Source organism: Amblyraja radiata, chromosome 32 (assembly GCF_010909765.2).
Source record: "Amblyraja radiata isolate CabotCenter1 chromosome 32, sAmbRad1.1.pri, whole genome shotgun sequence".
Lineage (NCBI taxonomy): Eukaryota > Metazoa > Chordata > Chondrichthyes > Rajiformes > Rajidae > Amblyraja > Amblyraja radiata.
The window spans coordinates 29,584,989-29,602,918 of NC_045987.1; the positions used below are offsets into that span (position 1 = coordinate 29,584,989).

Here is a 17,930-nt window from a genome sequence, read left to right on the forward strand (position 1 = left end):
AATGACTGACTATGTTTTATCATTGACCCGAGTATTAAAAGATTTGCATTTCTGGGTACGAGCGACATATATTGAAGAACCACCTTTAATTACCTCGTCTAAAGCTGAGCTTGGTGATTTTGTTATGGTAAAGAATTGGGTAAGAAAGGGTCTGGATGCTCGGTGGGAAGGACCTTATCAGATCCTCCTCACAACCCCGACTGCTGCCAAGATAGAAGGGAGAAATGCGTGGGTCCACCTTCACCATTGTAAAATTATCAGTAGTAAAATTCAAGCTGCTATTGTAGTGGGTGCGTGGAAAGCCCGGAGTGAAGGCGAGGAGCCAGGTGAATTCTGTAAAGGCTTTAATTAGTACAGCACACTACTCTCTGCTTCAGTGGGAGACTGGAGACCAACTGCCACGCCTCTTATACTTGTAGCTGGGCCCCGTCCGCGGACCAGTCCATTAAGTGCCGAGGGGGTTAACCAGGGAGTAGCCTACTTCCCAGGAACCACCACAGGACCCCTCCCAAGACCTGGAGGCGCTTGGGCAAGGAATGGAGAGCGACTCCGAGGGCAAGGCCACGCAAGTAGCACCAGCTGTCTGATGTCCACGTGTGCTGGCTTCAGCCGTGCAACACAGACCGTCTCACGATGACCCCCCATGTCCAAAACGAATGTGGAAAGGCCACGCTCGAGGCCGCTGTCTGGTGTGAGTCCCGATGCAGGAAAACAAATAGGCAGTCCTGGAGAGCGGAAGGAACGTGCGGCCTACATGAACCATCGCGAGACGTCGGCACCAGTGCAAGCTTGCCCATCGTGTCTTGAAGCCATTGCAGGGCGGCTGATGGCTGCTCCGCCTGGCCCTGTGCTGATGGTATGAGCTGAATGGGCATTGTGAGTGGGGCCCATAGACAAACTCAGCTGAGGAGGCGGCCAAATCCTCTTTGGGCGCAGTGCGGCCACCCAGCAAAACCCACGGCAATGCGTCGACCCAGTCCGGGTCCTTGAGCCGAGCCTTCAGGGCATCCTTGAGTTGCCGGTGGAAACGCTCCCCAAGGCCGTTCGCCTGTGGAAGATACAGCATGGTGCGGTGCAGGTTAACCCGGAGGAGGCGGGCCATGGCCGACCACAGTTCAGATGTGAACTGAGACCCCTGGTCGGACGTAATTTCCAGTGGCTCTCCGAATAGGGCAATCCAGTGTGCCGCCAAAGCATGGGCACAAGTGGTGGCAGAGGTTTCTGCCAATGGTTGATTGGTGGGGCAGCCCGTGGAGCACCTCAAACACTCTGCTGCAGGATGGCATTGTTTTAAAAGGACACAAGGCTGTGGTTCCTGCTTCACTGCACAACCAGTATTTTAATGCTGTCCATGCAGGGCACCCAGGCACTGATGCTACTATCCTATGGGCAAGAAGCATGTTTTACTGGCCTGGCATGGCCGAATACATCACCGAGAATGTGGCATCCTGTGCAGAGTGCAACAGCTTGGCATCTCACCAACAAAAGCAACCACTACTTTCACATCCGGTACCTGCACGCCCGTGGCCTACAGTGGCAGCTGACATATTTGATTGGCATGGCAAGCAGTACCTGGTATTCATCAATTCGTGTTCAGGATGGTTTGACATTGATTTTCAAGCAGCCCCACTTCCAGTGGAGTGATTTTGAAGTTATCTCACCATTTTTCAATCCACCGATCTCCGGGAAAACTGCTAACTGACAACGGCAGTCAATTCACCAGCTCACACTTCAGGGAGTTTGCTAGACGGTGGAATTTTCGCCAAATTACCAGCAGTCCTGAATATCCACAGTCTAATGGGCTGGCTGAACGAGCTGCCAAAAGTGCCAAACAGCTCATGGAACGGTCATGCAGAGCTAAATCCGATGTATTCATGGATCTGCTCAACCTACGCACCATCTCCCGTGACCCCATTTTGGGTTCACCGCTGAATGTTTATTGTCGACGCAGACCTGAACCACGGTGCCTGTAGCGGATCAGGCATTAATCCCACAGGTGATTCCACCTGAGGAGGTTCAATCCAGGTTACAACAGAAGCGTGACATTCAAAAACAATGGTTTGACAAAACAAGTGGGCCACTGCCACCATTGACCAAGGGGCAGGTGGTCTGTTTACAGACTAACAAAGGCCATGACCGTATTGGTGTGATTTCTGGAATTGCTTCTGAGCCACGCTCATATATGGTCAGTGCCGATAGCGGCACCTACAGGCGTAACAGACAACATATCCTGCCTGTGAACGAGCCAGTTCAACCTCCGTATTATCCAGACTGTACTAGTGTACTTCCATCTGTGTCGAGCGGCATTCCTCCGCCTCTACCAGCACAACAACACACGTCTGCAACGGCTCCTCTGCCAGTGACGACTTCGCCTGTTCCACAGTCTCCTGCTTCATCTCCAGGAATGCTGGTTCAGTCTCTTTCACCTGTGCAGTCACCTGCTCTGTCCCCAGGGAGAAAGAACAGAGATGGTCTCTATCGCACACGTGCTGGTCGTGTTTTTAAGCTGGTTGTGAAGTACTTTCCTCCAGTTTATTATCAATTGCTATGCATGCCTGACTTAGTTAATGGGTTTGTACTGTTGTTGATTCTTTAAGAGGGAGGATGTAGATCAGTGTCACTCATGTTATGAGTCATGCTTTGTAGTTGCGCCCACTAGCTTTACAGTAACCCTCTCTGCCTGGTTCCCACATTATCAGAAAAACGTGCTAGTTATTTGGACAGCCATAACACGGCACTAGGGCCCTATACAACTGCAGAAGGACATATTTGCTCCTATACTCAACTCATCACAGGCAGGGACTCGAACCCCAGTGACTCTAACCCTCCTACCTATAAGATACTGATCCTCAGCACTTACTCCGCTTAGCACTGGCTCCCAGCACTGATCTTTAAAGTGAATCTGCCAATCTCACCTCACCGCTGGCTCTCAGTATTTACCCCGCTGAGTAATGAAACTTTCCAGTATCATCTTTCAAGGTACCCTGTCAATTCGTACCCCAATACTGGGCGGGGACTATAAACCTGGAATTCGAACCCAAACCTGGGAGTCTAACCCTCCAAGGTGTGGACTCTAACCCTACAGGAACGCCAACCCTTACCCAAATCAGTGTTCTTCAGACTAGTAACCTTAATCGATCTCATCAGGTTTCCACGCACCTGTCAGCGAATGACCAATTCGTCATCAGATTAGTGGAGTGGGGAAAACCGATGCAGCAAAAACTACTCACACCGGGGGTCCAATTTCTCCTCCCGTGATCCAAGACGACTTAGCTCCTCAGTCGCAGTCTCACGTTAGCAATCCGTTGAGATCCCGGACGAGCCCCCAAATGTTGATTCCGGGTCAGATACTCTCTCCCTAGTCTGGTTCCGTAAACCACTGTGTTGAACACTGGAGTCCAAACCCTTCTTTATTTGCATACAACACCACGGAGCCGGCCTCGGATCCACTCACTCACTCAGTAGTCTCGCATAAGCAGAACAGAAGGAAAGAAAACCAACAAAAACTCGTCCCAACAAAATGGTCACCCTTATATACCCCTGTACAGTGGTGGGAAAACTAACGGCGTGAAAGTACAGGGGGAGGCTACCCCTTCAAATGAATCACGGCATCTATTCAGTATACAGCAACAAAGTAAAAACATATCCAGTGAGGTAACCCCTCTGGACCAATCACAGATACCTGCGGGAAGATGCAGAAACATAAAACTCCCAAACAAATCACAAACATGGAACAAGCATCAGTGTATTGAAACAAAACAGATACCTCTTTAGGGACCCAGACTTACAGGTGGGTCACATGGGCAGAATCTTCCTGGAACTTCTTCTGAGGTCCAAACTTATTGGTGACAGCTAGGTCTCCAGCACCGTGCAATGTATTGTCACGATCAGTGAAGCCCAGTCTTTCACAGACACCTGCCATTTCCCACAGTACCCACATCCCTGCATATTCACAAGAAGTGCCTACTGGTCTTCATACTGTATATCACCAGGCCTCTGCCCAGAACATAAGCGATATCAATATATACCAGCTTGTGCTGATTCCCACAGACAATGTGATAATGAATAACGTCATATTCCAATATTCTTTAATTTAAATTCTTTAAATGAGCTATGCCACATGAACAGCGATATCAGTCAAAATTTAATACATGCAGACATTGCCTGGTGTGGTATAATGATGCACAGTGTGTAATATGAACTGACACAAGGTTCAGTATTTATAGATAGGTTGAAACACTGAGTAAGCTATACAAGGAGTGAACCACATCATCGACCTCCGACCCATCCGATCTATCAGCTACCTTCGACTACTGTCTGTTCTCACATTGGACATCAATAGTCAAAGTCCTTCGGTAACCTTGAACACAAAAATCTGCCAGATTTGATAGATAATGGGGAGTATATATGCACGAAGAATTAATGAGGAACATATGATCTAGTGTGCAAAATCCAAAATACGTTGCATGGAAAGCTTAAGCTTATTGCACCACCCACTGGTCAGATGCAGTCGTAAATTTTACTTCGGAGTCACGTGAGTGACTACGTGAAGACCCCGCCAGCACGCATGCGCGCCATAGCGTCTCACACAGTGCAACAGAGACGGGCAGGAAAACGAGGTCTCCCGCAACAGAGTTTAAAACGGGACCTCCAGGTAAGTAAAACTTATTCTGAGGTCGTATTTGAAAAAACCCTTGTTGTGATTTGTCTTCATAGAGAACATGAACAAGGGCAGACAAACGATGAAGGTCGCACCCCGTCCGACTGTGATGGCCCGGGAGGGTTCCAGCAGTGGGGGGCGACCGGCTGCACCTGTGCCGCACTCGCTGCGGTCCACAGTCACTGACTACATTTCTGTGCAGCCGAGCCCAACACCGCAAGCTGCACAGCTCGAACAACCGCAGCGGGTTGGAGGCAAGGCTAAACAGAAGTCAGTCCAGCCGGTTTACTCCGATGAGTCCGGCATGGAAGACTCACCGCCCGAGAGAGGCAGAGGTGGCCGTTTGGCCCGCATGGAGCGGCTAATGGAGCAAATGCTCCAGTGGGACTTGCTCCGGGAGATGGGGCCAGCTCGCCATGGGAATGCAAGCACACCCGCCACAGTGCAGTACCCAGCACTGGCCATTGCATCTCCCTCAGCAGAGGGGAGCGTTGGCGACCAGGGCTAGGCTGGTCAAGAACAGGGGTCGTTGGCTGAAGACAACAGCAGTATGCTGGGGGTGCAGGAACAGGAAGAGCTGCTGGGTGTGGTAAACCGCTATGCTGTAACACAGCGAGTGGGACAGGCATTGCAGCCTAAACTGGCGGCTAGCATTGACTACCTGTCCTTTAACCCACTCCAAGAACAGGTAGTGAATGAGGCGATGGAATTATACACGTCACCGGAGAATTGTATATCGCTCAATGTACCGGCCATCATTAGCCAAATCTGGGGGTACATTGGGCTGGGTATCCGAACCCAAGAACTAAAACTGTAAAAAAAACTGAAGCGCCTGACGTCAGCCATTACCTCATACGCTCGTTCCGTGGACGGTGTCGAAATGACTAACAACCAACAAGACACCCTGCCTCTGCTGTGTAACACACAGTATGAAATCAATAACCTCTGGAAAGAAGCCATAAGACCTGCCCTCAACCCCAAATTTGCACGGTTGTGCAAAACGCCGACCTCACAACCACAAATCCTGCTATTTGGTAAAGACCTGCCAAAGCAGGTAAAAGATCTGGATGAGGAGTCCAAAGCACTCGCACTCCTGAGGGCAGGCCCCGGAACGAGCAAGACCACGCAACCCAGACGGCAGCACCCTTATGCATCCACCAGCAGGCATCTACACCATGGTACTGGTGAAAGCATGGGGCCCGCATATCATCCCCGGAAGTCTTTTTTAGGACAGGGCCCAGAACGGACCCCATGGAAGATGCGCCACCCCCACACAACGCACCTCGACTGATGAAGAGCCGGAGACCCATGAAATGAATATTCTACCAGTAACAATGGAGGTAGATGGGTCTGGTTCCTTCCAGAACATAAAAGGTGCAGGGCCTTTACTAACAGGGGGGAGGTTGCACCTGTTTTTGGAAGTATGGAGGGCTATCACACTCGACAATTATATACTACAAAGTATTCAGGGATACAAAATTGAATTTGTTTAAAAAAGTATGCCGCCAGTTCAGCATGCACCCCACAGGGAGTTTACCCTCTCACAAAACGAAAAATGCGAGGGACCAGCAGAACTGGTGAGACTACATACAAAGGGAATCATATAGAAATCGGAACATGTCCCTTTGGAATTTGTATCAAATATCTTTACTAAAACCAAAAGAGATGGTTGATGTCGCATCATCATTGACTTAACGACATAGAATACTTTTGTCAAGTATATACATTTCAAAATGGAAACATTTGTTAGTGCCAAACAATTGATTTCCAGAGGATACTTCATGGCATGCATCGATCTAAAAGATGCATACCCATTCATAAGGATCATCGTAGATACCTAAAGTTTAACTGGATGGGACAACAATGGAAGTATAAAGCGTTGCCTAATGTTCTAACATCAGCCCCAAGACTATTTACCAAGATATTAAAACCGGCCCTGGCAATACTAAGAAAACAAAATCATATTGTCATGGCATATCTTGATGATATTTTGATAGTGGGCAAAACCCTGGAATTAGCTAAATCAGTAGTATTAGCTACCAAACATTTATTTGAAACTCTGGGATTTGTCATACATCCAGATAAATCTAAGTTGACGCCATCCACAACTATGGACTATCACGGGATTCACAATGAACTCAGTACACATGTCTGTAACGTTGCCAAAAGAAAAAGCAGCAGAATTGGCACAAGCCTGCAACAAATTAATGATTACCAATCAACCAACCATTCGACAAGTGGCAAGAGTAATTGGGAAATTAGTAGCAGCATTTCCAGCTACCCAGCTTGGACCTTTGCATTACCAAAACTTACAAAGAGCAAAGGCGCAAGCGCTAAAACAACATGCAGGTCATTTTGACCGAACCATGAAATTACCAGCTAAAGCAATATCAGAATTACAATGGTAGAAAGTGAACATTTGGCATAGTTCCAGCCCCATCATTATCAATAACCCAACATTCACGATACAAACGGATTCTAGTGCTCAAGGCTGGGGAGCAACTAACACTATATCTAGTACGGATGGTAGATGGAATATACAAGAATCATCACTACTACAGACACTGGGTATAAACTATTGGAAATGTTGGGTGCATTTTATGGGCTAAAAGCTTACTGTTCAACTATGCACCATTTGCATGTCCGCCTACAAATTGACAATTAATATAGGCCACCAGTGGTGGCCTATATTAATCATATGGGCGGGATAAAATCGATATCATGTGATAATCTGGTCAACACAATCTGGCAATGGTGTGTCGACAGACATATTTGGCTATCAGTAACTTACCTACCAGGTAAGCTAAATACAGTGGCAGACACCAGGTCACGCAAATTCAATGATAACACCGAATGGATGTTAAACCCCAAAGTATTTGCTGAAATTAGAAAGCAATATGGAACACTAGATATCTACCTCTTTGCATCCCGACTGAATCACCAGGTATCAACATATGTTGCTTGGGAACCAGACCCTTAGGCAGCAGCGATGGACGCATTCTCGCTGAATTGGGGAAAATTATTTTTCTATGCCTTTCCCCCCTTCAGCCTCATCAGTCGGGTACTACGCAAAATAGAGATGGACTCTGCTTCAGGTATTTTGGTAGTACCCGACTGGCCTACACAGCCATAGTTCCCAGTGGTCCTTGACATGGTCACTGAACCACCCATGACCATTCCGAGGAGATCAGATCTGTTGGTCCACCCTGTCACAGGCGAGAGTCACCCGTGCCATGACAGAATAAATTTGTTGGGTTGCAGAATTTAAAAAGACCATTATTGGACCTGGGACTGTCAAACAGGACCGTGGACATGATGACAGTATCTCACCAACAATCCACCAAGAAACAGTACCTCTCCAGCATCAGGAAGTGGGAAGTATACTGTTCAAGAACAGGGACAACATATAGAACAGCAACCATAACGAATGTACTGGAGTTCCTGTCCAGCCTTCACTACGATGAAGGTTGAGTTACAGTACATTCAATTGTGCTAGGATGGCACTCTCAGCCTATCTGTGGCAGGCACCAGGACAACAGTCCATAGGGTCACATCCGCTGGTGGCCAAATTAATGACAGGCATCTCTAATACCAACCCCCCTAGACCAAGGTACACCCAGATCTGGGATGTCAGTGTCATCCTGTCATATCTAAGGGGATGGTCACCAGCCAGATCCCTCACTGTGGAACAGCTCACCCTGAAAATGGTAATGCTGATGGCTTTAGTCTCAGCCCAAAGGGACCAGTCCTTACACCTTCTCAGACTGGACAACATGGTCATATCAGCTGACCAAGTCACTTTTACTATCTGGGAGCTGGTAAAACAGAGCAGACTTCAGGTCTAATTATGGAACCAGGACTAATTATGGATTTCTGGGCGTACCCACCTGACCCCCGTTTATGTGTCATGACACATTTGCTACAATATCTCAACACAACCAAAGAACCCCGAGGGAGAGAAAAGGCACTATGGGTCAGCTACAAAAAGCCACATGGTCGGGTGTCGGTACAAACCATCTCTAGATGGCTCAGACAGGTATTGGGAGCTGCTGGGGTGGATACTGACATTTACACATCTCACTCCACCAGGGCAGCAACTACATCAGCGGCTAAGAATATGGACGCGCCATTGGACCATATCCTGGCAACAGCGGGGTGATTCACGGAAAGAACTTTCCAAACATTCTATAATAAGCCGATTGTTAAACCTGTATTATTTGCAGAAAGGATTTTAAATTCTGCAAATATATAATTTAAGCCTGGGGGAGAGTTATTTTTATTTGTTTTTAAAAATAAATATTGTTATTGTTTTTAAAAAAAACGATTCATCTTTAATTATGATAACATACTTCCTCCCTTGGATGACTTCGGCAGTGAGTGAAGCATGGACTGTTACACGGTTTGAAATCACAGAGCTTTAAAATCTTCACTGAAATCCAAAATCCTGCAATAAATATATGCAACATGAGAGGGCGGCAGCAGCGTGGTCTGTCTGTTGTGCACTAAATGGATGCTTTCACTGTGAACTAAATATTGTGATTCCGCTAGGTCCTAGTGATCGCATCTATAATAACGATGTCTCAAAACTAGAGTGGAGGAGGACGCATGTTTATTATGTCTAAGATGTAACTAGTAGAGTGGACGACAGATGGCGCAGTGGGCTAAGTGTTCGTCTGGCAACCGGAAGGTAGCCGGTTCGAATCCCGCTTGGAGTGCATACTGTCGTTGTGTCCTTGGGCAAGACACTTCACCCACCTTTGCCTGTGTGTGAATGTGTGTGAGTGATTGGTGGTGGTCGGAGGGGCCGTAGGCGCAGATTAGCAGCCACGCTTCCGTCAGTCTGCCCCAGGGCAGCTGTGGCTACAGAAGTAGCTCACCACCACCGAGTGCGACTGAGGAATGTATGAACAATGCGATGTAAAGCGCCTTGAGTATCTAAAAAGGCGCTATATAAATCCCATCCATTATTATTATTATTATTATTATAAGGGAGAACCAGGGGATGTGTTATATCTGGACTTTCAGAAGGCTTTCGACAAGGTCCCACATAAGAGATCAGTATACATACATACAGTATACAAACTTAAAGCACACGGTATTGGGGGTTCAGTATTGATGTGGATAGAGAACTGGCTGGCAGACAGGAAGCAAAGAGTAGGAGTAAATGGGTCCTTTTCACAATGGCAGGCAGTGATTAGTGGGGTTCAGTGCTGGGACCCCAGCTATTTACGATATATATTAATGATTTGCACGAGGGAATTTAATGCAACATCTCCAAGTTTGCGTATGAAACAATGCTGGGGGGGCAGTGTTAGCTGTGAGGAGGATGCTAGGAAGCTGCAAGGTAACTTGGATAGGCTGGGTGAGTGGGCAAATGCATGGCAGATGCAGTATAATGTGGATAAATGTGAGATTATCCACTTTGGTGGCAAAAACAGGAAAGTAGACTATTATCTGAATGGTGGCCGATTAGGAAAGGCGGTGATGCAACGAGACCTGGGTGTCATGGTACACCAGTCATTAAAAGTAGGCATGTAGGTGCGGCAGGCAGTGAAGAAGGCGAATGGTATGTTAGCATTCATAGCAAAAGGATTTGAGTATAGGAGCAGGGAGGTTCTACTGCAGTTGTACAGGGTCTTGGTGAGACCACACCTGGAGTATTGCGTACAGTTTTGGTCTCCTAATCTGAGGAAAGACATTCTTGCCATAGAGGGAGTACAGAGAAGGTTCACCAGACTGATTCCTGGGATGTCAGGACTTTCATATGAAGAAAGACTGGATAGACTCGGTTTATACTTGCTAGAATTTAGAAGATTGAGGGGGGATCTTATAGAAACTTACAAAATTCTTAAGGGTTTGGACAGGCTAGATGCAGGAAGATTGTTTCCGATGTTGGGGAAGTCTAGAACAAGGGGTCACAGTTTAAGGATAAGGGGGAAATCTTTTAGGACCGAGATGAGGAAAACATATTTCACACAGAGAGTGGTGAATCTCTGGAATTCTCTGCCACAGAGGGTAGTTGAGGCCAGTTCGTTGGCTATATTTAAGAGGGAGTTAGATGTGGCCCTTGTGGCTAAAGGGATCAGGGGGTATGGAGAGAAGGCAGGTACAGGATACTGAGTTGGATGATCAGCCATGATCATATTGAATGGCGGTGCAGGCTCGAAGGGCCGAATGGCCTACTCCTGCACCTATTTTCTATGTTTCTAAAAGATGAAGAAGACAATGAAGAAAGAGGACTGTTCTAAGAATTGGCGGATATTTAGTGTGGCCACATAATAACAAGGAATAGTGGTTCATACAGCCCCTCACTCGCTAGACCGGAATTAATATGTACATTGGAAGAAAGAAAATGGTTTGTTTGAATGTTTCCCGAGAAGTACAGTTGGACGCCGAACCATATCAGCACTAAATATCCATGGTAACAAGAAGTAGATAAGTACATACGAAGTATATAAGTAGAAACAGTCCCTGATGTAATACAAAGATGGTCATAAGATCATAAGCGATAGAAACATTTGTCTACTCTGCTATTCAATCATGGCTGATCAATCTCTCCCTCATTTCCCCATTCTCCTGTCTTCACCCCATAAACCATGAAACCCAACCTCATCAAGAATCTATATCTCTGCCTTTAAGACATCCGTTGGGCTCAACAGCCTTCTGTGGCAAAGAATTCCACAGTTTCACCACCCTCTGACTTAAGAAACCCCCCCTCATTTCCTTCATAAAGTATCGTCCTTTAATACCGAGTCTATGACCTCTGGTCCTAGACTCTCCCACTAGTGGAAACATCCTCTCCACATCCACTCTATCCAAACCTTTCATTATTCAGTAAATTTCAATGAAGATCCCCCTCATCATTCTAAACTCCAGTGAGTTGAGGCCCAGTGCCGTCAAACGACCATCATGTGTTAACCCACTCATTCCCGTAATGTCTCTTTAAACCTCCTCTGGACCCACTCCAGCGCCAGCACATTCTTCCTCAGATATAGGTCCGAAAGTTGCTCACATCACAGCAGATGCAGCCTGACCAGTGCCTTATAGAGCATAGGCATTACATCCCTGTTTTTGTATTCTAATCCTCTTGAAATAAATGGAGGCATTACGTTTGTAGCCCTAATCAGCGTTTCTACTTGCAAATCAACATTAGTTTAGTTTAAATTAGACAAAAAATGCTGGAGAAACTCAGCGGGTGAGGCAGCATCTATGGAGAAAAGGAGTAGGTGATGCTTCGGGTCATAGAGACATAGAAACATAGAAAATGGGTGCAGGAGGAGGCCATTCGGCCCTTCGAACCAGCACCGTCATTCATTGTGATCTTGGCTGATCGTCCCCTATCAATAACCCATGCCTGTCTTCTCCCCATATCCCTTGATTCCACTAGCCCCTAGAGCTCTATCTACCGCTCTCTTAAATCCATCCAGTGATTTGGCCTCCACTGCCCTCTGTGGCAGGGAATTCCACAAATTCACAACTCTCTGGGTGAAAAAGTATTTCTCACCTCAGTCTTAAATGGCCTCCCATTTATTCTAAGACTGTGGCCCCTGGTTCTGGACTCGTCCAACATTGGGAACATTTTTCCTGCATCTAGCTTGTCCACTCCTTTTATAATTTTATATGTTTCTTTAAGATACCCGTTCATCCTTCTAAACTCCAGTGAATACAAGCCTAGTCTTTTCAATCGTTCCTCATATGACAGTCCTGCCATCCCAGGGATCAATCTCGTGAACCTACGCTGCACTGCCTCAATCACGAGGATGTCCTTCCTCAAATTAGGAGACCGAAACTGTACACAATACTCCAGAGCCTTATAAAACAGCAGAAGAACCTCTCTACTCCTATACTGAAATCCTCTTGTTCTGAAGGCCAACATTCCATTAGCTTTCTTCACTACCTACTGTACCTGCACGCCAACTTTCAGTGTTTAAGAAGGAACTGGAGATACTGCAAAATCGAAGGTACACAAACTTTCAGTGACCTGTGTACAAGGACACCCAGGTCTCGTTGTACCACCCCCTTACCTAACCTAACCCCATTGAGATAATAATCTGCCCCCTTGTTTTTGCCACCAAAGTGGATAACCTCACAGAAGATTAGTCAAGCATGATTTTCCTTTCATAAATCCATGCTTACTTGGACTAATCCTTTTACTGCTAACCAAATGCCCCATTATTACCTCTGGAAGAGTGGGCTGAAAGATGGCAGATGGAGTTTAATACTGACAAGTGTGAGGTGCTACATCTTGGCAGGACAAATCAAAATAGGACGTACATGGTAAATGGTAGCGAATTGAGGAATGCAGTTGAACAGAGGGATCTAGTTCTATGCCACTGTGCATAGTTCCCTGAAGGTGGAAACTCATGTAGATAGGATGGTAAAGAAAGCTTTTGGTGTGCTGGCCTTTATAAATCAGAGCATTGAGTATAGAAGTTGGGATGTAATGTTAAAATTGTACAAGGCATTGGTGAGGCCAATTCTGGAGTATGGTGTACAATTTTGGTCGCCAAATTATAGGAAATATGTCAACAAAATAGAGAGCGTACAGATGAGATTTACTAGAATGTTGCCTGAGTTTCAGCAACTATGTTACAGAGAAAGGTTGAACAAGTTTGGTCTTTATTCTTTGGAACGCAGAAGGTTAAGGGGGGACTTGATAGAGGTCGTTAAAGTGATGAGAGGGATAGACAGAGTTGACGTGGATAAGATTTTTCCATTGAGAGTAGGGATAGAAACATAGAAACATAGAAAATAGGTGCAGGTAGGCCATTCGGCACTTTGAGCCTGCACCGCCATTCAATATGATCATGGCTGATCATCCAACTCAGGATCCTGTACCTGCCTTCTCTCCATACCCCCTGATCCCTTTAGCCACTAGGGCCACATCTAACTCCCTCTTAAATATAGCCAATGAACTGGCCTCAACTGCCTTCTGTGGCAGAGAATTCCACAGATTCACCACTCTCTGTATGAAAAATGTTTTCCTCATCTCGGTCCTAAAACATTTCCCCCTTATCCTTAAACAATAACCCATTGTTTTGGACTTCCCCAACATCGGGAACAATCTTCCTGCATCTTGCCTGTCCAACCCCTTAAGAATTTTGTAAGTTTCTATAAGATCCCCCCTCCATCTTCTAAATTCTAACGAGAACAAGCCAAGTCTATCCAGTCTTTCTTCATATGAAAGTCCTGACATCCCAAGAATCAGTCTGGTGAACCTTCTCTGTACTCCCTCTATGGCAAGAATATCTTTCCTCAGATTAGAAGACCAAAACTGTATGCAATACTCCAGGTGTGGTCTCACCAAGACCCTGTACAACTGCAGTAGAACCTCCCTGCTCCTATACTTAAATCCTTTTGCTATGAATGCTAACATACCATTCGTTTCTTCACTGCCTGCTGCACCTGCATGCCTACTTTCAATGACTGGTATATCATGACACCCAGGTCTCGTTGCATCTGCCCCTTTCCGAATCGGCCACCATTCAGATAATAGTCTACTTTCCTGTTTTTTCCACCAAAGTGGATAACCTCACATTTATCCACATTATACTGCATCTGCCATGCATTTGCCCACTCACCCAGCCTATCCAAGTCACCTTGCAGCCTCCTAGCATCCTCCTCACAGCTAACACTGCCCCCCAGCTTCGTGTCATCCGCAAACATGGAGATGTTGCATTCAATTCCCTCGTCCAAATCATTAATATATATTGTAAATAGCTGGAGTCCCAGCACTGAGCCTTGCGGTACCCCACTTGTCACTGCCTGCCATTGTGAAAAGGACCCATTTACTGCTTCCTGTCTGCCAGCCAGTTCTCTATCCACATCAATACTGAACCCCCAATACCATGTGCTTTAAGTTTGCATACTAATCTCTTATGTGGGACCTTGTTGAAAGCCTTCTGAAAGTCCAGATATAACACATCCACTGGTTCTCTGTCTATAACTGTTTTACCTTTGTTGCACGCATTTCTAATTTCCTGTTTGATGCCATCCCCAACTCCACTACTACTGTTAGGTGGCCTGTACACAACTCCCACTAGCGTTTTCTGCCTCTTAGTGTTTCGCAGCTCTACTCATATCGATTCCACATCCTCCAAGCTAATGTCCTTCCTTTCTATTGTGTTAATCTCCTCTCTAACCAGCAACGCTACCCCACCTCCTTTTCCTTCCTGTCTATCCCTCCTGAATATTGAATATCCTTGGATGTTCTACTCCCAGCCTTGGTCACCCTGGAGCAATGTCTCCGTGATCCCAACTATACCAGTGCCGTCAAACGACCATCATGTGTTAACCCACTCATTCCCGTAATGTCTCTTTAAACCTCCTCTGGACCCACTCCAGCGCCAGCACATTCTTCCTCAGATATAGGTCCCAAAGTTGCTCACATCACAGCAGATGCAGCCTGACCAGTGCCTTATAGAGCATAGGCATTACATCCCTGTTTTTGTATTCTAATCCTCTTGAAATAAATGGAGGCATTACGTTTGTAGCCCTAATCAGCGTTTCTACTTGCAAATCAACATTAGTTTAGTTTAAATTAGACAAAAAATGCTGGAGAAGCTCAGCGGGTGAGGCAGCATCTATGGAGAAAAGGAGTAGGTGATGCTTCGGGTCATAGAGACATAGAAACATAGAAAATGGGTGCAGGAGGAGGCCATTCGGCCCTTCGAACCAGCACCGTCATTCATTGTGATCTTGGCTGATCGTCCCCTATCAATAACCCATGCCTGTCTTCTCCCCATATCCCTTGATTCCACTAGCCCCTAGAGCTCTATCTACCGCTCTCTTAAATCCATCCAGTGATTTGGCCTCCACTGCCCTCTGTGGCAGGGAATTCCACAAATTCACAACTCTCTGGGTGAAAAAGTATTTCTCACCTCAGTCTTAAATGGCCTCCCATTTATTCTAAGACTGTGGCCCCTGGTTCTGGACTCGTCCAACATTGGGAACATTTTTCCTGCATCTAGCTTGTCCACTCCTTTTATAATTTTATATGTTTCTTTAAGATACCCGTTCATCCTTCTAAACTCCAGTGAATACAAGCCTAGTCTTTTCAATCGTTCCTCATATGACAGTCCTGCCATCCCAGGGATCAATCTCGTGAACCTACGCTGCACTGCCTCAATCACGAGGATGTCCTTCCTCAAATTAGGAGACCGAAACTGTACACAATACTCCAGAGCCTTATAAAACAGCAGAAGAACCTCTCTACTCCTATTATTATTATTATTAATATTATTATTATTGCTTTATTTATATAGCACATTTTAAGTCAACTTGCATTGACACCAAAGTGCTTTACATAAATTAAATAATAAATTTACATACAAACCATAGAAAAAGGTTAAAATTAAATAAAGAAAGAAAATGGACACAACACATTATAGAGTTCAACACAAACGTCCCCCCACAGCAGAATCAAACATTTCCACTGTGGGGAAAGGCAGCAGAAAGTTAAGTCCTCTTCCTCTGAAACACCCGAGGTCGGGGCCCATTTGTGGCCTTGCAGCCAGTCCGATGTTTTCAGGGCCCTCTTGCCGTGAAGATGGAACACTGGCGTCGGGTGAAACAATTCCTCAGCGGCTTGGAAAAGTCTGGAGCGGCTGCCTCCTCCCCGGAGACCGGAGAACTCGTAGACTTCAGGCCGCGCCGGTTGGAGCTCCGACCCCGGCGAACTCGATCCCTGGCTCCGCGGCGCTCCAAATCCAGCGCCGCCCGCGGCCGGACGCCCGCAGCCACAACTCCGCGATGTTTGGATCGACGGCCACAGCGCTCCGGAGCCTACCGCACGGCGACCCGGTAAGGCATCGCCCGCTCTGTGGTTCCGCTCCGTGATGATGTCCTTGCGCTGCGCCGCCGCCGAAGCTGTAGTCCCGGCCGGTCCCGACAGGAAACGCCGCTCCATTCTCGATGGTAGGCCGCGAGGACGGGGCGAAGAAGCAGCTTGGAGGGATGCTGCCTCTCCGACCAGGTAGGGGACTAGAATTAAAGTTTCCCCCTTCCCCCCCCCACCCACCACATAAAAGACCTCCACTAACATTTTGGACAGGACTTAAAATAAAAAAAAGGTGAAGAGACGGACTGCGGGCAGGCTGCCATACACAGACGGCGCCCACTCCTGCACATCCGCAATCTATACTGAAATCCTCTTGTTCTGAAGGCCAACATTCCATTAGCTTTCTTCACTACCTACTGTACCTGCACGCCAACTTTCAGTGTTTAAGAAGGAACTGGAGATGCTGCAAAATCGAAGGTACACAAACTTTCAGTGACCTGTGTACAAGGACACCCAGGTCTCGTTGTACCACCCCCTTACCTAACCTAACCCCATTGAGATAATAATCTGCCCCCTTGTTTTTGCCACCAAAGTGGATAACCTCACAGAAGATTAGTCAAGCATGATTTTCCTTTCATAAATCCATGCTTACTTGGACTAATCCTTTTACTGCTAACCAAATGCCCCATTATTACCTCTGGAAGAGTGGGCTGAAAGATGGCAGATGGAGTTTAATACTGACAAGTGTGAGGTGCTACATCTTGGCAGGACAAATCAAAATAGGACGTACATGGTAAATGGTAGCGAATTGAGGAATGCAGTTGAACAGAGGGATCTAGTTCTATGCCACTGTGCATAGTTCCCTGAAGGTGGAATCTCATGTAGATAGGATGGTAAAGAAAGCTTTTGGTGTGCTGGCCTTTATAAATCAGAGCATTGAGTATAGAAGTTGGGATGTAATGTTAAAATTGTACAAGGCATTGGTGAGGCCAATTCTGGAGTATGGTGTACAATTTTGGTCGCCAAATTATAGGAAATATGTCAACAAAATAGAGAGCGTACAGATGAGATTTACTAGAATGTTGCCTGAGTTTCAGCAACTATGTTACAGAGAAAGGTTGAACAAGTTTGGTCTTTATTCTTTGGAACGCAGAAGGTTAAGGGGGGACTTGATAGAGGTCGTTAAAGTGATGAGAGGGATAGACAGAGTTGACGTGGATAAGATTTTTCCATTGAGAGTAGGGATAGAAACATAGAAACATAGAAAATAGGTGCAGGTAGGCCATTCGGCACTTCGAGCCTGCACCGCCATTCAATATGATCATGGCTGATCATCCAACTCAGTATCCTGTACCTGCCTTCTCTCCATACCCCCTGATCCCTTTAGCCACTAGGGCCACATCTAACTCCCTCTTAAATATAGCCAATGAACTGGCCTCAACTGCCTTCTGGGGCAGAGAATTCCACAGATTCACCACCCTCTGTGTGAAA

The 17,930-nt window shown here is 46.4% G+C and overlaps 1 pseudogene; it reads left to right on the forward strand.

The window, feature by feature from the left end:
* Positions 1-643: 643 nt before the first annotated feature.
* Positions 644-17,930, forward strand: part of LOC116991093 — a 62,829-nt pseudogene continuing 45,542 nt past the window's right edge.